The sequence below is a fragment of the Arvicanthis niloticus genome, chromosome 14, assembly GCF_011762505.2.
Source record: "Arvicanthis niloticus isolate mArvNil1 chromosome 14, mArvNil1.pat.X, whole genome shotgun sequence".
Taxonomy (NCBI): domain Eukaryota; kingdom Metazoa; phylum Chordata; class Mammalia; order Rodentia; family Muridae; genus Arvicanthis; species Arvicanthis niloticus.
In genome coordinates, this window is record NC_047671.1 from 28,022,420 (window position 1) to 28,047,942 (window position 25,523).

The 25,523-nt window shown below is 45.3% G+C and overlaps 1 long non-coding RNA gene across 1 annotated transcript; it reads left to right on the top strand.

The window, feature by feature from the left end:
- Positions 1 to 1,704: 1,704 nt before the first annotated feature.
- LOC143434397 (uncharacterized) lies at positions 1,705 to 22,599 on the top strand. Its single transcript, XR_013103868.1, has 5 exons — positions 1,705 to 1,995; positions 2,670 to 2,847; positions 12,719 to 12,824; positions 21,658 to 21,892; positions 22,405 to 22,599. It is a non-coding gene; the product is annotated as an uncharacterized LOC143434397 (long non-coding RNA).
- Positions 22,600 to 25,523: the final 2,924 nt, after the last annotated feature.

A 25,523-nucleotide genomic window follows, 5' to 3' on the forward strand; every position in this document is an offset into this window, starting at 1 on the left:
GAGGTAAAGGGCATCTAAACATTGGCAATTCCGCTGGGTTTTTCTTTCCACCCTTTCCTCCCTCTCCCCCAGCCTGGTCTCTGGCCTCCCTTCTGATTTCCTTGTTCCACCTTGTCCTCAGGGGAACCCCAGGCATCTCCCACACAACCCACCTCCCATCCACCTTAACCACAAGCCTCTTCCGCCTTCTCCCCAGTCATATGAACTGCCAGGATTCAATTTGTGCCTAGGTTCTGCCTGGGGTCCTGTCTTCAGGCCTTGGGAGGAGTAATAAGAACTTCCCCCAAAAAATCCAGCTATGGGGGTTCTTCATCCCCAACTAGGGAGTCATCTGTGTTCTTCCCTGCACAACCTCCAGCATCAAGCATAAGCCATCCAGATCTTGTAACACTAGGAGGGAGTCAATCAAGACACAACCCAACAAGTAAGCAGGCAAACAGGGCTTCTCTAACAGTGTAACCAAGCACAGGACACAGCTCAGCTTCAGGTGTGGCTGGGACTTGTTCAGGTTTTGCCTCTACAACTCTGGGAATAATTTCTACTTTTGCATGTAAGTTGCCCTCAAGAGTTTGAGAAAGGCCCAACATCAAATGCCTGATTGCTGGTGGTTACATAGAATAAAGCAGCCATAGTACTTAACAGTTTGACAGTTTCTCCCAACATTAAGTGTAGGACCCTGAAACACCCCTCCTAGGTAAACACCCAAAATAACTAAAAACAAAAACTTAAATAGATATATTTATATAAATATTCATAGCAGCACTATTTATAACAGCCTAAAAGGTGAAAAAAAAGCTCAAATGTTTCTCAAGGGATGGATACACAAATTAGTAAATACATACAATGGAATAATACTTGGCTATAAAGAGACATAAAGTCCTAGTGCACCTACAACTCAGATAAATGTAAAAAAAAAAAAAAAAAAAAAAAACTACACGGAGTAAAAGAAACCATAAGCAAAGGTTCACATAGTGTGTCAACTATCCAGAGTGTAAATCCATAGAGAGCAAATTCAGATCAGTGATTGCCAGAGGCCGGAGGAAGCAGGGGCGGGGCGGGGCTAGGCAGTGTTTCCTTCTGAGCTGGCAGAAAGGTTTTGGAATTAGGTCAACATGACATCTGTACATTATTAATGCACTAAATACCCTTGAATTATTTGCCATAAGATGTTTAGTTTTAGGTTATACCAATTTTGCCACATAAAAAAATTAAATCCCCAGAGAGGAGCTGATTGGCTAAATCTGGGTCAAGTGTCTATGCTGACCAATGAACACAGCCTAGGGGTGGGACTTAGGGAAGACATGCTGTTCCCGCGGAAGGTAGATGGCTCAGAGGAATCACAGGCCTAAAGTGATTGAGCCTTGATTTCTATAAATAAGACAACCCGATGAATTATCAGAGTGTAGGGAGCTTAGAAGTATTCCATCCAGTAGCTCTGGCTATGTATGACTGTTTAGATTCAGATCGTTTCAGTCTTGAATGATGCTGATGCCCTTCAAGTGCAGGTAGCAGCTTACTGGGTATCAAAGATGTATAACTTTTCATTGAGCTTTAAAAACGTGTATTTGTTCATTTTTAATAATTTATCTGTATTGTATGTGCATTGATGTTTACCTGCACGTATGTCTGTGTGGAGCGTGTCTGTGTGAGGATGTCAGATTCTCTGGAACTGGAGTCACAATTGTTAGCTGCCACATGGGTTCTGGGAATCGAACCTGGATTCTCTGGAAGAGTGGCCCCTGCTCCCAACCGCTGAGCCGTCTCTCCAGCCCCTATTTATTCGTTTAAACATTTTGTGTATGAATGTACAGGTGCAAAACTGCCATGATGCCTATGGGAAAGAAAAAAGAAGAGCTCTAAGCGGTTGGTTCTCTCATTCCATCATGTAGGACCTGGGATAAAACTCGGACTGTTGGCCTTCGTGGCAGGCACCTTTACCCAATGAGTTGTCAGCCCAAACTGTAAAGAGTTCTATCGGGAAGAATGCTAACTCAGGTATTACAGAGAACAGCTCTTTCATTTGATAGAAAGTGAGGGCTAGCACGAATGGCTTGCCCGTGAAGTGTTCCCATAATGCCCCATTTGTGAAAGGTCCATGAGCTCATGCTGAATGAGCCATTAGGTGGTGTGGCCTGGTGGGAGGAAGTAGGTCACCAAGGGACTTGCCTCTGAGGGATATAGCTTGTTCTCTGACATCTCTGCCTCCCGGTTACCAGGAAGTAGGTAGCTCTGCCCTTCCATGACCTGCTGCCTCACTGAGGCCTAGGAGTGACAGAGTTTTTGAAACTCCGAGCTAAGACAGCTCAGCCATTCTTCAAGTCCTCTGGTCTTTTGTCACAGCCATGACGACAGAAGGGACTTACCTAAACACAGGCAACAACTCAGGCGCAACCAGACAGTTCAGATCTTGGTGTCAGGGGACAGGTGAAGTTCTTAATTGAAAAGAGGTTCAATTATTTGTTTATAAAAGCACTATCCCTGTTTCGTGAAGATTTTAAAACCTCAGAAAAAGTAAAAATCAACATAATTTTCATGACTCAGAGATTATCCTAATTAACATGCATGTATATATACATATCCCACTAGACTTTGTTCCCTATGCGAGTCTACTTATAGAGAGGTATATATGGAGAGAAATGCATTTTATTCTGTCTCCTTTTTTTTTACAGTGTATTTCAGACATTTCTTATGTCATCAGCTGTAGGTTCTTGCCATCATTTTAATATCTGTGGGAGATGGATTCCGAACGGAAGCTTCAGAAAGGCTTAAAAGTGATTCACCGCATGGCACAGGTCCTTGAAGAGACAGAGTGAGGGCCAGGGCTTGCTCAGCAGAGGACAGAATGTGGTAAGAGTCCAGATGGTGACAAGGTATCCTGTCCACTAAAAGCTGGTCTTTGTAGATGCTGGGGGAAGGAGTACACTAAAGATGACATCATATCACAGGCCTGTGCAGGCTGCTGAGTGTCCCCACCACCACCCCACCCTATCACAGCCCCAACAGGGCCTCATGAGAAGCAGAGACCATGACAAGGTGGCCTTTGGCCTTGCTGTTCCATAAGGGCTCTCAACAGCAAACCAGGAGTCAATCTGTCGAGCAGTTGAACCTGAGGAGTGCATAGCTTGCCTCACCTAGACATGAGGTCTCCCAGCAAATGGATTGTCAGGGGTGGGACCAGAACCTGTGACTCCCAGGCCAGAGATTTGGCACCCACAAAGTCCAGACTTGTTTCTAGTTCTTGAGGCCCTGCCTTGCCTGTGTCTCGCTGATTCTTAATCAACTGCATGTGCATGTGTTCTGTGCACGGACAGGGAAATAAATGAAGGCCTGCAGAAAAGAGGTGCCTGCTGTCTCTGAGCTAGGCAATAGTGACCACTGATGTGTGTAGCCCATCAAGTGTGTCTAGTACAGGACTGAGACCCTCATCTGACCCATCCAGAGGGCTGAGCCTAAGTAGCTTCTGAGACACAGAAGGCCTGCTACACGAGTCAGCAGCATTCATAGGAGCCCAGAGCCCCACGGCTTAGCCTCGGGCTCTTCCCATAAGTCTTGGTGAGCCTGGAGTGTCCTCTAGCTAGCTGAGAAGAAGGAAGCCTGACAGTGGATTCAGGTCATGGCCTGAAGGTTTGGGGGCTGCCCTGTGGGATAGCCACACTGATTCCATGACTCAGAGATCCCAGACACTTCTGCTGTCTGGATGTTTGTTACTGACCCTGCTTGCTCTCTGTGAGAATGCACCAGGCAAAAGTTTCTAGAAACTGTGAGGACTGAAGAGGACAATGGGAGGCAGTAAAAAGCTTCCCCAGTACCCTACAACCCATCTTTAGACAAACTGCTTCCTATTTGGGGGTGTCAGGGGCAGGGGATAGAAGCACAGGCTGCCACAGACAAACTGGCTACTGGGCTTGCAGTCTGAACTCTGTGTCTTCTTTAGTATGACCATAGACTGAGTATCTCTCTAGGCCTCTGAAAAAGGGGAAGCCAGGGTCTCCTCTCCAGAATTGCAGAACTAGATGAAAGCCTTGTGTACAGTGCCTAGAGGTAGCACAGGACCCTGAGAAAGTGCTGGGAATTTGTGACTATGGTTAACACGATAGAACACAATGGCCAGGGTCTCTTCTTGTGTTCTCCTAATTCAGTCATTCATTCCTTTGTTTAATGTGTGTTTATTAAGTGCTTGCCAGTGAGCAGAGAGCTCAGAAAAAAAGACTTTCCAGGGACCGAGGATCCAAGAATTGCTAATGTTAACAGATGCCCACAGACATGGTCTGTACCATCATAGAATGGACTTGCTAAAGAGGAAAATGAGAACTAGATCAAGAGATCATTAAAAAAATATAATCTGACATGATGGAAGATGTTGTCTGGGCCACTGTACATGGAGCAAGTAGAAGGGAGGAGGTGGAGGCTGTACTGAGACAGGAAGTGGCTATGAAGCAGCCTGCCTTAGGAAGAGGCAGCAGTGTTTCAGATGGAGTGAGGGCAAGGAAGGAAGGCGAAGCTGGAGGAGGCTGGCTGTAAAAGACCAGCTAGAGCAGTGGTTCTCAACCTGCCAGTTGAGACCCCTTTAGGGTCACATATTAGATACTCTGTATATCCAATGTTTGTATTACAATTTGTAACAGTAGCAAAATTACAGCTACGTAGCAACAGAATAATTTTACTCAACATGAAGAACTGTACTAAAGGACCATTGCATTAGAAAGTTTGAGATCCACTGTTCTAGAGGGTCAGCGGCCAGTTTGAGGGGAGAGCGAGAGATAAAAAGGCAAGGAGGTCAGGATGCCCACCATTCTTCCCAAGCCTAATCCCATGTCTCTGTAGCCTGAGGTGCCAGAGCAAGCCCCTAAACACCAAAGCAGGACTGAGCTAAGCAGAGTTTAGCTGCCTCCTGAGTTAGAACCCCACATCTACCCAGGCTGCTGTGATGCCATGCCCCGCCCTTCCTGGCGCCAGTCTCAGCAGGGCCTGGTGAGAAGCAGAGATGACAAGGATGCCCTGTGCCCCCCACCCCCGTTCTATGCATATGGGCCTTCAGCAGCATGCCAGGAGCAAATCTGCCAAGCAATTGGACCTAGGAATGCATGGCTGGCCCCACCCAGACACAAGGAGCCTTTTCTTGGCCAGACTTCTAGAATACGGCTTTCCAGGGGCTGGAGGTGGGGGTCACCCTCTTTCTCCTATTCATAAACATGATTAAGGCTTTTGCTAGTCAGAGCAAACACAGCTGCAAGCCAGAGCACCTGCAGGGAGGCACAGGGCAGGGGAGGGAGGGATCCCTAGGTTCTCTGGGGTCCTCTTTCTGCCTATGGAGCCCAACTACCCCAGTCTTCAAGGATCTAAATCTACTGTGGCTAAGACTACACCATAGATGATCCTCTGAACCCACTTCAGAGCCAGAGAAACTGAGGCCAGGGAGGGGTGAGTCCTCCTGAAGACCCCCATACTCGGGAGACCCTTCCTCAAGCCTCCGGAATTGCGACCACCCAAAGATCACAAGAAACCATACCTGGATGCAATCAGCAGAGGTTTATTAGGGAAAGAGCTGGCAGCCAGCGGTCTGACCAGGTACTCGCGCTGGAGTCAAGGTCCGACCCCCTCGGCCAGTCCTTGGAGGGTTTTAAAGGGAAAAACCACAAACCAGGGGAGTGGGATGGGGTTGTTAAAGATACAAAACATGAAAACAGTGGAACAATTCAGAGGTATTCACTCTAAATGATTAGTGTCATGTGGAAATCGCCCTGCATTCTTCTCAAAAATGTGGTTTTTACCATGCCATTGTGCCCTATCCGGCCATTTCAGATTGCTATCTTTACTTTTTCCGGCTATAGGGCTAGGGCCCCACCTAGGTGGTAGCATCTTTATCTGTAATCAGGAATGTCTTCCTGCCTTGGGCGAGGCTTGAGGAATGTAATCCAGCAAGTGTCCTTCACCTGGAATGTGAAGGCCTGAAATCTTATTTTCAGTTCTGTAAGGCAAAAAATCTACACATATTTCATAAAATGGCCTTTATAATTTTTCACTCTACATTCCTCACTTTTTCCGATTTGGCTATGTTTTTAATCATAAAAACTCAATTATTAATAAGTCTATTCTCACCCCACTTTTTCCGATTAGGATCTTTAGAAAAGTTTAAACTCCAGTGTCATCATAATTACCATTTTCTTGACCCAAAGTCTTATATTGGTGGCGCAACACAAAAAGCTGAACAGCATTTATCCTTTCTCTAACAAAAGTTACTAATCTATTTTAAATGTAGGGGCCTATGGTTAAGAGCAAAAGTAAAATCACAAGGGGTCCAGCAAGGGAGGATTGAACCAACTCTCGAATCAAAGTTGCTGTGCATCTCTATCTTGTCTCTGGTCTAACTTTTTTTCTGAATTTACTCTCTGGTCACTCTTGAATGGTCTACATAATAGTAACATTTTTTCTTAGAGCAGCACACAGACTTTCTCCTTTAAGAAACAGCAAGTCTAGTAACAACTTAACTTTGTTACTGACTGTTCTAGGGCTCTCAAATCCACATCAGTGGCAGCCCTCAGCTGATGAAAGTAATGAGGTGTCTGTATCAATGTAGTTACACCTGTCTCTATACCTATGGCCACTCCTAGTCACAATGTAACAGCTAGAGTCAAGGAAAATAGGCTGTCTGCAGAATCATCTAGGGTGTATCTCAAACTCAGTTCAAGAGTACCTGCAGGATCTAGCTGGACAAGTACACAATAATCTTTGTTTTCATCAAAGATAGCAGTGGAAACACATGGTGTTAACCCGGAGCTGTAAGTCTACCATTTATCAATTTTAGGCACTAGGTATCTGTTAGCAGGGGTTCTTGGGCTCTATTCTATTGACTAGGGGTTTCAAAACATTTCCTTTTCTTTGTAGCACACTTTCAAAGTTGTCTTCTGACTTTTCCACATTTTGTGGCACATAGCTGTCTACATATACATAAAATCACATATATAATAAAGAGAAATTGCAAAAGGAACAAATCTATATAACTCTAGATTCACATTTCAACTTCAATCTTGTAATCACAAGCTGTCATTTAACCTTGGGTGTACACACACTAAGTCCCACCCTCCAAGGCAGCATTTTCCCTGTGCCTCTGGGGTGGTCTCAGGAGTCAAGGCCTGCTGCTTCTTTAGCCTTGTAGAATAGCAGAAGACCTGGAGCCAAAGAGTAGGGGGTTGTTCAGGCATCTGGATCTTCTCCAGTTGGCATCAGTCACAGGTGGTGATGGTGAACTTCAAGGAGGTCGGATGGTCCACAGCACCAGGAACAGTCTTTTAGTAGCCTGAAAAATCATTTCTCACACAAAATGGGCATTCTGGGTATGGAGCAAGAACAAGGGACACTCTAGCCAGCGCCAGTTCCCAAGGGTAGTTTAATTTTAGGGTCCTGTATATTCTCTCTACCTGTCCTGAGCTTCGGAGACAATATAAACAGTGGATCTTCAATTCCTGACTTACCTTAAAACTGCTCTCTGATCTAATTACCTAGGACACTTGAAACCTCGGGAAGGTCCCTATTCTAGGCTGTTTTCTCCTAGGTATTTCTTATCTACTCTAAGTCCTATTATTTCTCTGGCTTAGAACCTAAGGTCCCTTATACGATTTAAGTCTCTTAGCTGCTTGGTTGCACTCATATCTTAAGAGTCCATCTGTGTATTATTTAGCCTGGTAAATCCTTTGCTTTCTGGGGAGTATAGTTCTCCCTTCTTGTGTGCACCATTGTCTCTTTTTCTCTAGATAGTATCTGGCAGGATGGCTAGCAATCTGAGTTCTTTTTCTTACTCTGTGCTTTAAGTGAGGCCATCTCTTAGGCCCACAACTGGAACAGGCTGCCGTATCAAGACACTTGATCTGTCCGGTTATTGCCTCAGGCCACTGAGTCTCCTCCCTTTTGGTGTCCTGGGCAACGAGTACTCACAGTTGCTGGCTTCATCAGGGTTTCCTCTCTTGGCATATAGCCTTGCAGGCATGGACTGTGGCAAAAGCATACCTGTTGTCCATGCAGATGTTGGTCTTCTTGTCAGCCCCAAGTTCCAAGGTTGTTCTCTGCACCGATGATCTCAGGGGTGGGGAGTCAGTCCAGATGGCATGTGTCCACCACAGTAGCGCTGGCTTGTCTCTGACCAGCATGGAGAAAACTGCTCCCGTCTGTAAAGCACGTTACCTCGGCTCCCGGCTGGAGTCAGTAGGAGGAGCCTTTCCTCTACCCGTGAGTTCTTGTCAGTTAGTTGCAGCCTGTCTGGGCCCCAATCCTGGGGAGTAAGTCTCAACCCGACAGAGGGTAGGAACAGTCTAGGATGACCATAAATGAATGGGATACCCAGCCCATCTCTTAGTCCACCATTTTCGGGTAGTCCATGAATACCTTTTGACCCATTGGCCTGGAGGAAGCCCCTGTGTCTATCAAAAGTTGGGTGGCTCCAAGCTGCCCCGTCTATCTCAATAGCCGTCTTCACACAGAGCTGTTATCTTCGCCACTTGGGGTGTTTTTCGAGGCCTGGGACTTTCTGGCCATGGCTTCTATTTGTTAGGACCCTCTTGGACCCTGAAGCTGGCTCCTTTACTTGCAATGCACACACTGGTCTTTTTCAAAGAGTTTTATCTCTCTTTGATTGGAATCCCTTTTTTCTGCTTTCTGTAAATTCTTTCCTGTCACCTTTCTCTTTCTTCACCTCTCTCTAGTCTCCTCTATTCCTCTCTATTCCTGTGGACTCACAGCAACTGATCTCTATTCTTCTTCTCTACTCTTTTCTTCTAGACTTACACTAAACCTTCTCTATTCCTCTTCTCTATTCCTTTCTTTTAAATCTTCTCTCACTTGCTATTACCATCAATCATTTTAATATGTAGTATACTTCCTAAATCTTTCAATGACTTATCTTGTAGTCTCTGTAGCCTCTAGAGCCTTGTCTACACTGACAGAATGTCTCTATGAGCTAGTTTAGAAAGGCTGTGGGTAACTTATCTGATCTCTGCTTAACCTCATGTGTCCCGATCAAACTTAGTGGGGTCTCATATAACCCTCTCTCTCAAGACCTATCAGCGGAATCTGGCGTGGGCCTCTGGGTGTCCCTTACCTTCTGTCACATGGAGGTCTCAGTCAAATCTGCTCCAAATTGACCTGCTGCTGACCACGGCCTGATCAATTGACGGGGTCCCCAATCTGAAGACCAGAACCTGCAAAGGTCTTGTGAAAGCAAAGCTTTTACCTTATTTATTGCTTTGAACTCTGTGTAGACTGATGCATTTGTGAGGCTGCATGACTGCTGTTCACATCACACTAGAAACCACAACCTAATTCAGTCTGTAAACCTTGTCCACAGGTGTAATGTGAGCTCACCTCTGAAGCTCTAAGAAAGAAATCAAATCAGAACAAATAGCTTTATCTATAGCATTTCACAGTAAGGACTATTACGATGTTGAAGGTTCATACAGTTATTAACAATTTTTAAAAGGCAACTTGAGTTACATTTGACACTTATTTGAATTTAACTTTTAACAAAATAGAAACTTTGGTCATAGTTCTATAAAAACCTTTTAAAGAGTTATTTCTGATTACAACAAGAACAATAAAGTAAACATTTTTATGTCTAACGTAAGAGCACAAGTCTTCACCACTTCTTTAATTTTATCTTGTCAGAACTCTCATCTTTGAACCAAATCTTAATGAAAATCTCATACAAATAATGAAATTGTCTCAAACAGTAATGGCTAAAAAATTTATCAAAACTGAAGGAGATATATATATATATATATATATATATTCCTGACTCATATATATATATTCCTGACTCATATATATATATTTCTGACTCAGGGCAGCCTATAACTTTTAAGCTGTAATTTTAGAAAAAAGCACTCCTTTACTTATAAAACTGGGAAAAATCATTATCAACTTCCTTATTACAGAAGCTAAAAAACTGCTGGCCCCCCTTTTTTTTTTCTACTTTCTGCTGGTGTCCTTCTCCTAGCCACAGAGCAGGGCGAATTATCAGTTTTTCTTGTGTAAATCGAGACTGCCTCACAAGTAAGTTTTAAACTAAATTAAGTAAGCAGTTTTAACCAGTTCTTGTCTCTCTTTTTTTTTTTTTTTTAAAAAAAAATAATTAACTCTCAGGTGAACAATCTTGCTGCGGCTGTTTGTCTAGCTGTCCTGGCTCCACTGCCAGGTTTTTTTCTTTTTTCTTTTATCACCTGGGTTCTCATCTATCTTCATAGGCGGCAGGTGGAAAACCGCCATTTGTTGCACTAGTGACCTCAAGGTACCCAGTACAGCCAGGAATACCAAACTAGGTAGCTGTTGCACGCTGTTGCTGTGCTGGGGAACCACGAGTTGTAGCCCGCCAAGTGGGGGCTGGGTGAGCGGGCTGGGTGAAGGCACCCTCCATGTGCTGTTACCTGAAGCATACCCTACATGCGGTAGGCGGGCTGTAGGAACACGAACCGCGAGCACGAACCGAGGTAGCTGCCCCTTATTAAAGGACCTGCCCGCCTTTCTGCAGTTGTATTCTTGTACCGGCGGCTTCATTTCTCTCTCTGCCGGCAATCATGTTACCTATTTTTAACTCAAGATGTTTAACACAGTAGATTAACAGCTAACACACAGATGATTTGCCAAGAAAAGACACACACATATAAAAAAACAACACAAATAACTCACCCCTCTCACGTGTAGTACATAAAACACAGACAGCTCACCCCTGCCACGGGTGGCACAAATAACACTTAACTACATTTGGTCACGACCCCAGATGGAGAAGGATTCCACGTCTTCTCCCAAGTAGGAGCGCTCAGTCTCTTGAAACCTGACAGTCAGATCCCCTGACCTTCTGGAAGTCCTCTCGCCTTCCAAGTAAGACTCCAATAACCAGACAACGCGGTCAGTCTTCACAGATTCAGATTTAACAGATTCAGACAACTTGGTCAGCCTATGCTGGACCAAGTCTAACAGATTTCTAACATACCAGCAATGAACAACCCAAAAATAGACACACTGCCATGAGAGCACAACTACCACGGTGGCCATTTCTGACCTTTTCTCTCTAGTTTTCATTGTTAACACACAAAAAGACTAACAAAAAAACCCGTCTCAATCACCAGTGCCAGCCAAGAGGGATTCCACGTCCTCTCCGGCACCTAGATGCAAACCTGTGCCAGCCTAGAGGGATTCCACGTCCTCCCCGGCACCTAGATGAACCCCCAAACGTCTCTGGGGGTGCAGCAGCTAGTGACTCTCCAGCACGTCTGCTAATCACTCATTTGTCTCCTCTCGAAACAAAAATGGTTTACTGCCCCTCACGAGACAGAAACAGCTGCCAGTCCAAACCGAAGTGCACTTTTCAGAAACCAAATAATTCAGACAGACGGGCACAAACAACTCAGAAACCAAATAACTTAAACAAACCTAGACAAAACAGCACACGATTTAGGCAACCCTAGCACACGAGAAGTCAGACGATTTAGGCAAACCCGCACATGAAAAACCAGAAATCAGTACATGAAAAACCAGGCAATTTATACAAAAGGTCACACAACAACCAGACAGAAAAAACCGCGGTGTCCCTTTACCTCCCAGCGTGGTTCTTGGATTAAGGTGGTCGCATATCCCGGACGAGCCCCCAAATGAAGACCCCCATACTCGGGAGACCCTTCCTCAAGCCTCCGGAATTGCGACCACCCAAAGATCACAAGAAACCATACCTGGATGCAATCAGCAGAGGTTTATTAGGGAAAGAGCTGGCAGCCAGCGGTCTGACCAGGTACTCGCGCTGGAGTCAAGGTCCGACCCCCTCGGCCAGTCCTTGGAGGGTTTTAAAGGGAAAAACCACAAACCAGGGGAGTGGGATGGGGTTGTTAAAGATACAAAACATGAAAACAGTGGAACAATTCAGAGGTATTCACTCTAAATGATTAGTGTCATGTGGAAATCGCCCTGCATTCTTCTCAAAAATGTGGTTTTTACCATGCCATTGTGCCCTATCCGGCCATTTCAGATTGCTATCTTTACTTTTTCCGGCTATAGGGCTAGGGCCCCACCTAGGTGGTAGCATCTTTATCTGTAATCAGGAATGTCTTTCTGCCTTGGGCGAGGCTTGAGGAATGTAATCCAGCAAGTGTCCTTCACCTGGAATGTGAAGGCCTGAAATCTTATTTTCAGTTCTGTAAGGCAAAAAATCTACACATATTTCATAAAATGGCCTTTATAATTTTTCACTCTACACTCCCATCTGTGAATTTAATGCATCAGCCCACTGATAAGAGTTTAGTCAGCATTTTTCAACCACCCTATGGTACAGTTACTCCTATGACTGACATCTTTATCAGTAAAAAACTGAAGCTTCAAGAGTTTTAATTACATGCCCAAAGTCAGAAGTCAGGATTTGAAGCCCAGCCTTCTAACTAAAGCCTACTTTCTCTTTGTGTTTTATTTACTTACATTAAATTCTTTTTGTTTGTTTGTTTTGTTTTGTTTTCCAGCCAAGGTTTCTCTGTGTAGCCCTGGCTGTCCTGGAACTCACACTCTGTAGACCAGGCTGGCCTCAAACTCAGAGATCCACCTACCCCTGCCTCCATGTGTTGGGATTAAAGGCCTGTGCCACCACCACCCAGCTACATTAAATTCCTTTGCTCAAAAGAAGTTACTTATTGCTATTGTGATCAGATGAAGACTGACAGTAAAAGTAACATGTACCTAATTACGCCAGGAACTGCCGGCTAGCAGCTGCTGCTATCCTGAGAACCAAGGAGCGAGCTGCTCCCTCACCACTGTGGAACAAGAGAGAAACGGGATCTGGAGAGGTGGTTTGCTGGGTAAGATTGAGGACCTAAGTTCCATCTCATTGTGTTCCCAGCACTGGCAGGAGAGAGATGGACAGCCTAGCTTGCACATGGTGATCTCCAGGCCAGTGAGAGGCCTCATCTCAAAAAACAAAGTGTCTGTCTTTTAAGGAGCTCCAGGCTCCCTATTGTATTCCCACATGCCTGGATGGAAGGGGGTACTGGTGACTCAGAAGTGATGAACTGAGTCCTCCACAAAATCAGCTGGGGTAGGATGAGGTTTCACTGTGTGCAGCTTGGTTACTGTAGCTGAGCCACGCAGCCATCATTGATGCTGTTCAGTGGACTCTCTGGTTCTCTGCCTCTGTGGCACCTGGAAAAATACCATCTCTCTCTCTCTCTCTCTCTCTCTCTCTCTCTCTCTCTCTCTCTCTCTCTCTCTCTCTGGTGTGTGTTTGTGTGTGTGTGTGTGTGTGTGTGTGTGTGTGTGTGTGTAATAAGGTCATATGGTAGGTCCCAGCCCTTCCTCAACTGCACATTGATTCAGGGCTAGAACATGGAATTCATACTGTGAGATTACCCAGCAGTCTCCTTCCCAGGGACTGAGTCCCCGTGAGGCCAGTGCAGAGGAGAAAGCTCTCAGCTGAGCCTTGCTGGTTATGCAACCCCAGTGAGGCATAAGCCTGGCTGTTAGGGCCATTAAGAAGTTCAAATGCTTATTTACTGCAGCATAAAAGAAGCCCTTCTAGTGAATGCAGCATGCCATCCGGAATCACACTGAAGATGCAGCCCCCCTCAGCACAGCCCACAGGCTTAATTACCGTACTGTGTGCTAGAACGCTTAAACGCCCGCCAAGCCAAGACTGCAGCAGAGCCTTCCAGCTCCTTGGAGAATGCTTGCTTCTCCTTTGTCTCTCTCCCCCAAACCCACTGCCTTGGAAAACTACCCACCTTCCCCAAAACGCCCTTGACACGCCTGTCCTAAGGATCTGTTTCTGCATTCCTTCCTGTCAGCCACCCAAGGGTTGGAGTTATGAGAAGACTGTTCCCATTGTAGCCTTACCAGCTCTGTCCTCGGGGTCCAGTCCTTAACCTCTCTGGGTCTATTTTCCTGAGCTGTGGAATGGAAGCCACAGTGTAATTCTATTGCACACAGTCAGGACAAGGGTACTGCAAGCAGCAGATGAAAAGAATGCAGTGATATATATATATATATATATATATATATATATATATATATATATATATATATCTCAAACGATCCACATTATCTGTGCCTAGTGAAGACCATCTTTTGAAGCTCTGTTTATATTTCCATGAGGCCTTCTCCAGCCCCTTCTCAAACACCAGTGCTTTTTACTCCCTTTCTGGGCAAGCTACACAGTGTGGCCATCTCCTGGTTTGACCAGAGCAATATCTTTATTCTCCTGATCTCCGGCCTCCCACCATACATGAGGCTGGCTGGGACCTTGCACACAGTGGGGCTAAATAAGGAATGAGGAGTCTGGTTCTTGACTTTGTTTGGGGTCGGGGAATCTTATGACATCAGTGCATCAGGGCCTGTGACCTTCTCTCTAACACCTGACAGCTCACATTGGTTACCAGGTGGAAAAGCTAGGTGTCAGTTTATAGTCCTTACTGTTTTCATACAAAATGCCCAGCAAAAGCAAGGGTTTGTTTGGGCTTATAGTTATGGTCTATAATGGCAGGAAGGTGGTGGTGGCAGATGCTTGAAGCAGCCTGTCACATCCAACAGCCAGGAAACAGATCTGCATGTTCTGATACTCGGCCACCTTCCCCTATATGCAGTTGGGAATGGTACTGGTCACATTTGAGGTAGGTTTTCCCACCTCTATTATCCCAGTCTAGAAACTTTTTCATAGACATGCCTGTTTGTCCCCTAGATCCTGTCAAGTTGACTGTCAGACATTAACCTTCACACGGGGGGAACTAGTTTATGTGGGCTGCTAACACACAGTTTTATAAATGAGGTGTCTTGAAATAAAAGGAAGGTATTCTCTCAGCCTCTCCTCAGTGTCTCTGCCTCTGCTGCTGTATGGCATCCTCCCTGTGCAACCCTTATGCCTCTGTAAAGACAATAATCACACTAGTCATGCTGGATTAGCCCTGCAGCCACCAATCCAGGCTCAACCATATCCAGATAATCTCACGTTTACAGACATGGCTAGAGTTGGCACTTCAGTGTATGTTTGGGAGAGATGCACAGGATTGCAGCCCTTGAAGCAAAGCAGCCACCATCTTTGTCAGAATAGTTCTGTCTGCTTGCAAGAGACCCTCACCAATGGGCCTGACATTCCCTCAAAAAAGGACCCTCCCCTGAGATTTCATCCATTCCTCCCAGTCACTGGCTTGCAATTCTGTCCTAACTGCACATGGCCTAGGGGTATCTGGAGGTTCAGATGGAAGCTGAGGAAGGTTAACCGAGGGGAACTCCATCTTTAGGGGAAGCTTGCATCCATCCTGGGTCAAGACTCTCCAGTGAAGCTGCTCTGGGGTTCCCCATGCTTCCAAAAGTAAGTCTCACTAATATAAGTCTAATAATTTTCTTGGTTTTCGTTGGGACTTTAAGAGGAGGGGGTAGATGCTGTTCATACCTTCCCAGGGAGAAAGTCTTTTTTTTTTTTTTAAATTTGGCCTTTTATTACTTTATAGACTATACACATGAGACATGGTTTGTTATTCATATCATGCATGTATTAGCAAATTGATTACAAGTAAAATTGGTTAACTTGGCCTAAGTTTATTATACTCATAATAAATTAAACTCAAAAATTAATATGAAAAGACCAAAATATATTTAGTCAATATATCCACACAGGTAAAATGAACATAAAATGATAATGGGTTGGAATCTTTTTTTCTGGAATATGTAGCATGATAATATATTTAAATATTAATATCTGTTTATTTTTTTTCTTTTCTTTTTTTTTCTTTTTTTATTGAATATTTTATTTATTTACATTTCAGATGACTTCCCCTTTCCCCATTTTCCCTCCCTAGAAACACTCTTAGGTCGTTCTGCCAAGAATGCCTTCCTTACCCATCATGGAATATGCATTATCTAAGCAATGCACTTCTGTCTTAGATTGGTAAGGCTCTGTGCAAAACCTTACCCATCCTTGGCTTGCCAGCCTGTTAATTTATTAACTCTGTCTGGGGTTCCACTTTCAGGTTCAAGCCATGTACTTTGGCTGCCAACATGTTGATATTGCTAACAAGCTTTAACACCATGGGCAGGAATAAAAGTATTCCTAGGACAAAAAGGGCTAGCATGATCAAGCTACATATGCCATTCTTGAAGCTTGACCAAAATAGAAATACTGACCTCGGGCCATGGGTAATTTTATCCACAGTATCTGCCATATCAATGCTCAGCAGAGCAGCATTCTTTAAATCCATAAGCTCACTATGTAAAGTTAAAACATCCAGAGAGGTGTTAGAATTATGCCAAATACACTGCAAGTGTCTTTAAACTTTTTCCTAATTATAATGACTGTAAATTTTAGAACTAACATGAATCCAATTGTATTTGGCATGACCCTCGAGATGGCTCCTTACTCTTAAACTCTGAACCTTCTTCCAGTAATTTGAATTGGATAAAAAACATCAATCTGATGTTTCCAACGCCTATCTAAATCCTCTTGTATATTCAATACATTAGTAACATTTTTTGCTAAATGATTAACAAAAGTAGCTGTCTTAACTGCTTGTATCAAAGCCATTGCAGAAGCAGTGGTGCTAGCAATTAATGTAATTAAAGCTGTTGTACCAGCAATAATCAAGCCCACTACCCTCTTGCTTCTGCTTAAAGCCTGACTCACTTCTTCCAGTACTTGCAAGCTTTTTTCAGAATACCAAGGTTCTGTGATACTCAGGGCAATAAAACAAAAGCTGGTTGATAGACCTCCATAACTGACATGCAGGATTTCAACACACTAACACAATTAGAAAGTGTACAATCAATACAACTTATATTAAATACTATAGAAGAAACAAAAGTAATTTTAACTTGACAATTAAAAGAGCCTTAACACATGTGCTAACACTTGTTTGAAATCCAGATCCTGTCCCAACTTTATCTCTTGCTAACATCATTTGCAGCTAGCTTCCAAATGTGTCTCTGAAAATGTCTAGAACCAGCCTTCCAAATAATGACTGTTATTTCCAATATTGGATTGATTTCTAGACCAGGCCATGATTGAGTCCGAATAACTGGTCACATTTAAGAAAAATACAAGAGTCATTATAACTTCTCTTTTTGATTCTCTGTTCTACAAGGTCGAAAAACTTGAGGCAAGGCAGCTTGTCCCATCAGGGGTATAGGTAAGCAAAGGTGTGTCGGGAACATATGTCCAATACAGCTTCCCAGTCACCATTGTCAAGGCTTTCAGAAAGCTCACAAGTCAGTATCATTCTTTGTCCCAGCATCAGCATATCTCTCCCATCACTCTGGCAGCCACCATGGTTCTGCATCCTGCAGAAAAACAAAAACATACCCTCTTCTCCATATTAGATACCTGATCCAGATCATGCCATGTGCCAGTAAGTGGATCCTTCCCTTTTACCTACGCATAAGTATGCCTAGTTGTAGAGCGCCGTAGACACTCAGCAGAAAGTTCCTTGGCATCCAAATTTTTAAAATATTTTTAAAATAAAAAGAACATGATTTAAATAAATCTGTGATGTACAGGGATATACTTCCCCCTTTTTTATTTTATGAAGATATTGTTTTAAAGTTCCATGGGCCCCTTCCACAGTCCCTTGTCCTTGACAATTATAAGGACTCCCAGTAATATGGGTAATATTAAATTGCTGCTAAAACGTCTCAAATGCTCAACTGTGATAGCCAATTTCATTATCTGGATTTTTGTTTGTTTGTTTTTCTTTTTTGTTTTGTTTTTTTATTATTGGATACTTTATTTATCTACATTTCAGATGTTATCCCCTTTCCCCATCCCCACCCCAGAAATCCCTTATTCCATCCTCTCTGCTCCTATTTCTATGAGGGTGTGCCCCCACCCATCTACCCACTCCTATCTCCCAGCCCTTGAATTCCCCCACACTGGGGCATCCAGCCTTCAAGGGACCAAGGCCCTCCTCTCTCAGGGAGAAATCCTTGCAAGAGGAAACTAAAGGTAGCTTATAACACAAGGAGTCAGGAAACATAGGCCACTTACCTCAGACTTTCTCTGTGAGAGCTTGAGAAATGGGTGGGAGAGGGCAAGCAAGAGCAACAGCCCAGGAATGAGGCCACCAGGACTCTGCCTTCAGCTCCCACCATGGTCTTGGAGACTTCCCTTCTCCTAGCCTAGAGCTCCTCTTGGTAAAATGAGAAGAGTGCACACACACACACACACACACACACACACACACACACACACACACACACTTAACTAGCAGCCTGGGAGATCCAGGGAATGTGAAGGGGCTCTACACTGGAAGGCCAGACACAGCTAGACTCTTGCAAGAGACCATTTGCCCTTCCCTTGTGCCTTTAGGTGAGACAGAATGAGCCACTGCACAGTGGTCTTGCTCTGCACAACCATACTACTTAAACTCTGTGCCCTCAGCCCTTCCATCTAGGCCTGAGTATTTCTATAAACTCACTCCTTCTGCCCTTCCTTAATATGGTTGTTTAGTACCCCAAGTCTTAGTTCCCCCCTCTATAAAGTGGGCACAGTGGTTGTCACGCCATCGGGTTGCTGCAAGGATAAATTTATCTTTTGATGCATGCGTGTGCATACATGTTTGTGAAAGTCTGTGCACCCGTATGTGGAGGTCAGAGTTGATATCAGATGTCTTCCTTATTTTTTGAGGATCTCACTGGGCCTTTTCAACAAGGCAGCTAAGTTGGTTGGCCAGTCTTCCAGGGATCCACCTGTCCATTTTGTTCCCCACCTCCAACCTCCACCAGCACTGGGGTTACAAATGCATACAGTGTGCTGCTTTGAAATGGGTGCTGCAGATCTGAACTCAGGCATCTATGATTACACGGGAAACACTTTACCCACTGTGCCATCTCCCTAGCCTGCAAAGACAAAACTTTGAGGAAATTAACTGTGTTAATTCAGTATGTGACTGTCACATGATAAGCTTGATTATGTCTTCATCAGTCTTGATTTGGTAGGAAGCAAGCATTGTCCCCAAGGAGCCAGACAGCAGTGGTACCTAGATCCAATTTCTTACTTCCTTGGTCATCCTATGTGAGTTAATCAGCATGCCTGAATCACAGATATTAAGTGTCTGCCCTGTTCCCATTCTGGATTTTGCTCTTTACATTATTGCATGCAGCCTCCAAACTGGACAATTTCTGGGAGGGGCTGTCATTTAGGGTGCTTCTGACTCCTGACTAGACAGGACTAGTAACGGGAGTTGAACAAGTGCCAGGACCTTAGGTCTGTCTCCTGCTCTGCCTTTTAACAAGCTGGAGCAATTTCCTCCCTTCCCAGACTCTGCCCCTCTAATCTACAGCAGAGCCTGTCTGGGATGCGTGTCCTTCCTTTTGAATGTGTGAAGCTTACTCTTGACCTACCCTAGTCAAGGTTCCCAGCTGACCCAAGCAAGCGCTCTGCCCTCTAACAGGAGCATGGCCCTCAGAGTCCACAGGATGCACTTCTCAGCCTTCTCATGTTCTCAGCACACAGCAAGGCCATTCCTTCCCACCCACCTAACACCATTTGTGAATATAAATCCCTGGTGCTTCCCTTCTCCTAAATATCCATGATAAACATGTAGAACACAAACCCCATGAGGTCAGGTGCCCTCTCTGCCTTGTCCAGGTTGCTGTTCCCACACCTGACGTAGGGACCTATCAAGTATTGGGGTGCTCTGTTTCACTTGAGGTTTTTGTTTGGTTGGTTTGGTTTGGTTTGTGTTTTTGTGTGTCATTTAAATTTTGCTTCTTTGCAATTATTTTTGTTTTTGAAACAGAGTCTTATATAGCCCAGATTGGCCTCGAACTTGCTGTAGTATCAAGTATAGAATTTATAGTATATAGTATAGTATAGTATCGTGAACTCCTGATTTTCTTGCTTCTACCTCCTCAGTTTGTAAATCATATACATGTACCACAATGCCTGGCTTCCATATTTGGTATATTTAAAAAAAAAAAAAGAAGAAGAAGAAGAAGAAGGGAAATGGTGCCCACGTGCATGAACTGAGTCTGTGCTCACTAAAACACCTTTCTCTTCTCTCTTTCACTGTTGCCACTGAGGTGGGTTTTTGCTTCTACCATCTGTACAGTCATGGTTTGTTTCAGCAAGCTCTGCTGAGGCACAGTGCTGTGCCCAGGGGGTATGCATGTAGCCCTGATGGCCCAGGCTTCTTCCCCAGATGTTACATCTTCTGAGGAAGGGTGGAGTTAGCAGACAGCTCACATAGGAAGCCAGCTCTGCAGTAGGCAGCCAGCAAATGAAGATCAGGAGATACGTAGAGCAGGGTGGAGCTGGGGACACTGTTCCTAGGGTGTGCTACGGGTCCTGAGTTGTTTTGGTAAAGACCCTGGCAGTCCAGGAAGAAGGCTGAATCCCTCTGGCCTGGCCTCCTCACCTGTTTCCATGACAATACTCTTTTGCCACTTGCCAATGGACCACAGCAATTAAAACATGCTTCCTCTGCACAATGAGGGGCCAGATTCATTCTAGGACTTGTCCCTTCCCTGTCTTGTCCTGGTTCCTGGCTGCCTGGCCCCTTCCTGGGAAACCCCTTCCCTTCTTCCCTCTAACACACAATGCAGGTGGCTCTGGATTCCCTCCTGACCTCTGCTTCTGCCCCAACTCCCAGACTCTGATGCTCCCCCCCCCACCCCACCCCACCCCACCCCACACACAACAACCCAGGAGCACCCTCTCCTGGCTCTGGCCTCTCCCTCTCTCCTCACCCACATTTTCCTTCAGCTTGGGCCTCTGGCATAACCATAACAGGGGGTGTTGCAGGACACTTAAGGTGGCCATTTTCAGGAGGATTTTACTTAATACAAATCACAGGTGCTTCCTACCGAAGACTCCTTCATCTTCCCATTTTACACTTGAAGGCTTGGGCTTCTTATCTAATCAGAGGCTAATCGGAGCATCCAAGTTGGAGGAGGGAGGTATGGAGCTTTCTGTGTGTGCTCTCTAGTTTTTTTTTTTTTTTTTTAATCAACTTGACTCAAGCCAAAGTCAAGTGAAAGGAGGAGATTTCGCTTGAGAAAATTCCTGTATCAGATTGGCCTGTGGTGTGTTTTCTTGGTTGATGATTGCTTTGGGAGGACTCAGTTCACTGTGAGTGGTACTACCCTGGGCCGGTGGCCCTGGGTGCTATAAGAAAGCAGGCTGAGCAAGCCAGTAAACACCACTCTGCCATCGCCCCTGCCTCTAGGTTCCTGCCTTCCTTGAATTCGTTCCCTGAACTCCCTCAGTGATGGATTGTTACCTGGAAGTGTAAGATGAAAGAAACCCTTTCTTCCCCAAGTTTCCTTTGGTCATGGTGTTTTATCATAGCAGTAGAAACCCTAACTAAGGCTCTGTGCGGCTCTAAACCTACATCTTCTTCTGAGAAGTAGACTACGCAAAGCCCACCTGCTTCTCACTCCTGGGGCCTTGCCTGGACTAGAGAACCAAGGGCCTCCTTTCTTTCCACTGAATCTGTTTGTTTTCCCAAATGGAAGGACCAAAATATAGAACCTGTCCAGTTTGGTGAGACCTTGGGGAAGGGGATTTGATTGTGAGCCTGTCCGTTGTGTGTTTTCATAAATGATCATGGCAGCTCCTGCTTGTATGGCTTCTGTATGTATCAGCTGCTGTTCTGAGCAACTGAGCCTGAATTAACTGGTTTCATCCTCACCACTATTCTCCCTGTTTTACAGGCAAGGAGACTGGAACATAGGAGAGCCTTGTCTATATGGCGACTTTGTGAAGAGGCTGCAGTTGGACCCAGCCCATCCAGCCGCCCAGCTCAGCCATATGGGTACAACCTTTCCTAATCACTAATACAGACCTGTACACACAGCTACCCAGATATCAGCCCTGGTGTCGGCTCCTTGCCGGCAGGTCCAAGAGAGAGGAGAATGATCCCAGGTCTCTCTGGGGTTGAGCGGGATGGTAAGTATCGGAAGGCCTAAAAGAAACACACCCAGCCAGGAGTCTTGTCGCCACAGGAACTCAACTTGAATGTATCAGCCTATTGCTTATATAAACTCGGGGCGTAGGGAGGAGGAGTTTTGGTGGGGTGAGATGACGTAGGGAGCGGGGAAGGGAGACTTGACAGGACCAATGGCAAAGCTCTACATCAGCAACAATGGGCCAGAGGCAGATCTTGTGAGTCACCCGTGTACGGTAGTGACAGAGACAGGTCTCAAAACTCGAGGCAGGCTTAGGCTCTCCCACAAGGCCACAGAAACTCAAGCCAGGCTCAGGTTTGTCCACAAGGCCCAAACCAGGGTAGAAATGGGGCCCAACACCCTGGAACATATAAGAGTGCAGGGACCAGTCAACCCCTCCAGCCGTTATCCTTAACTTTTGCAACATTTGTGCTCCAGACCGGAAGCCATTTGTACAGTAACTGGCCTGGATTCTTTTAGAAGAAAAATGTGATTTTCTTTTCCACTCCACAGGCTCCCACTTCTCTCTCCTCCATCCAGGCCTTGTTTATTTCAGTAAAGAAACAGCCTTTGAAGTCCTCCAAGAGGGACAGGGCGGAACTACAAACACTGAAAAGCATGCCACATGTTGGTTGGAACATGGAAGTTTTGTAAGGATTAATAAGTTTTTGGAACCCATGGATACTGCTGTTCTTTCAAGGTGAAATTAAAAAAAAAAAAAAAAAAAAAAAAAAAAAAAAAAAAAAACCTGAAAATTACAGCTGTTGGGGGGAAAAAAATCCTACCAGGGCAGGGAGTTGAGCAGGGGTTTCCTTAGGTGTGGGCAGAGAAGCTGGCTATGCACCATGCTGGCCACTCAAGCACAGACAATAGGACCAGTGATGGTTCCTTTGGTTCCTCTCATTGCTGGTCACTCAGGATTCTGCTCTTGTGGCCTTCTTTGATGTCAGAAGATCCCTTGAGGAGATTATGACTCGACTGAACAGCAACTCTTCATCTGCCTATTTATTCGTAGGTGAGATCGCTCCATGTTGTCCAGTCTGGTCTTGTACCCCTGAGCTCAAATGATCCTCCTGCCCCAGCCTCCTGAATAGCTGAGACTATAAGCATATACCACCCTCTGTAGCTAACGGGAGTATCTTGAGTTCAGGTGGGGGAGGTGATGCTTGTTTGTTTATTTGAGGCAGGATCTTGTGTAGCCCAAGCTGGCCTCAAACGCACTATGTAGTTAAAGCTAGCTTTGCACTCCTGGTCCTCCGTCCGCATGCTAGGATGATGGGCACACATCACTGCCCAGCTGTGATAGCTTAGTGTTTGTGTTCATGTGTGTGTGCACATATGGGTGCACATGAGTGTGAGGCCAGCAGTTGTCTCGGAATCCCTTCCCCAGTCATTTTCTACCTTATTTACGACACATGGTTTCTCCCTGGACTTGGAACTTAACTGGTTCATCTAGACTGACAAGCCCACAGATTCTCTTGTCTCTTCCCAGTGTTGTGACTGGAGCACTGTGCCCCTGTACTCAGCTTTTTGATTGAATGCTGAAGGTCTGAACTTGGGTACTCGGGGTTGTGAAGCAAGTACCTTACCAACTGAACTATCTTTCAGCCCTCTATAAGAACCTTTAAAAGGTGCCTTCACCCAGACAGTAGTGACCGTTCCTATCTCAGTCTCTCCACTCTTGATTTAAAAAAAAAATTTTTTTTAATATGTCTGGGCAGTGAAATCTCACAGCAGTCCACAGAAGTGGATCTCCACATTACAAGCTGGAGTGGAAGCTTCCATTACAAGTGGAAGCAGAGCCTTGTAAACATATAAGCATGTAGGAGAAGGTACAGGGAAGTTGGCACCAGGGCCTCTTCTAACCAGAATGAAAGAGGGTTTGTCAGGGAGCAAGCTAAACAGGGGAGGAAGATACAGTAAATGACCCAAGGGGACACACACTTATCTGAGGGCTCCTGAGATCTCATGTGCTTGTCGACACGATTCTGCAAGGAGCATGCTCCAGTTAGTTACACCCCAAGAAACTGAGGCGTGGAGAGGTTAAATTCACATACATGATCTCACAGTATTGGGGTTCTTACCCAAGCTACTGGGAAGACCAGCTACCCAACTTAATGACCCAATGTGAAGGGGAAGCACGTGGCTCCTTGTTTGCAGATTATAAAAAATTTAAACCTTTCTAAGTATGGGAGCTTGTGTAACTGCTCTCTCACTTACTGAGAACCTAGCCCTGCTGCTAGTCTGAAGGGCCAATTTCTTCCTTTATCTGTCTCTGTTTCTGCTTAGAGAGAGAGAGCCAAACCTAAGATGGTAGCTTTAGTGAAAGCTACGCTGTGCTCATTTTTGGTCTGTTAGAGCTATGCTACATCAAAACACGCATCGATGACTAAGTTCAGAGGGTGAGACAAAGGTGGATGGTTTTCTACTTCTCTATAGAACAATTATGAATATAGATATCACTGTTTCCCAATCCTCCTTCTCTCTCCTCCTTGCCCTCTCTCCCTCTCCCCCTCCTCTTCCCCCTCCCCCTCTCACCCCCCTCTCAGACAGTCTTACTCTGTAGCCCAGGATGGTCTTGTAATTCATAACACTCCCTGCCTCAGCTTCCCAGGTACATGGTGACCTAGGCCACCATGCCAGCTAAGTTCAGATTTCTCTAAAGTAGAAAAGTAGGCACTCATAGATATCTGTCTGATCATGAGAATCTGCAGGGATGCCTGGCCATCCTCCTGATTTCTATAACAAGGCCACTTGGTTCTTTTGCTTCCATCTCCTCTACTCTGGACTCCTACTCACCCTGCTTGTCCCAGCCAGGCTTTCGGTTAAGGTTCTAGTGTGTGAGCAATCAGATCATATGAACCAGCAGGGAGACAGCAAGCCTGGAGAAAGGCTAAGACTTGTCCCTGTTGTGCCTTGAATGTGCTCATGTGTGTTATAACCTTGGGCTGGCCCTTCCCTCTCTGGGCCTGATGCTACATAGGTCCTGTTATACACTGTACTCTATTAACCCCCACATTCCCCATTAATTCCACAGCCAAAGAAATAACTCTGTGCACCCCAAATCTATCTTGTGTTTTAACAAATAACAGAGATGGGGTGAAGGCAGACAGGCAGGCAGGAAAGATTCAGGTCAATGTAGTGGAAGGAGACATGCCAGTCAGCAATGCTCTGGTGAGCCTTATCTGATCCTCTCAGGACTTCTTACCTCTTCAGCACACACTCCCTTGCTCCCAGAATAAATGCCCCATTCCTTCCCCATAGCCAGATACCATTTACCCAGCTGGCCTCACCTGCTCCTGTCTCTATATCTTGTTCATACCCAATCTGCCATTTTGGTCTCCCTGATGGACTCCCAAGCTTGCTTCCTCTGGGATCTTTGCAGTGACCGAGCCACTGTGGAAAACGTTCTCCCCCAGACCCTCTACTGGCTGCCTTCCTGAGTTTTGTCACAGCTGCGATATCCCGCTTTCCTCAGCCACAGCCTCCTCCCATGCCAGCATCCACACCGTAACCTTACCATCAGCTTGGTTCCTCTTTGCTCACTGTCATGCTTGCTCCCCAGCCCCATAGCCTTTAGCACTGTGCAATGAAGCCTCATGTCAGGCTCCATACCAGGTCCTTATTTCATA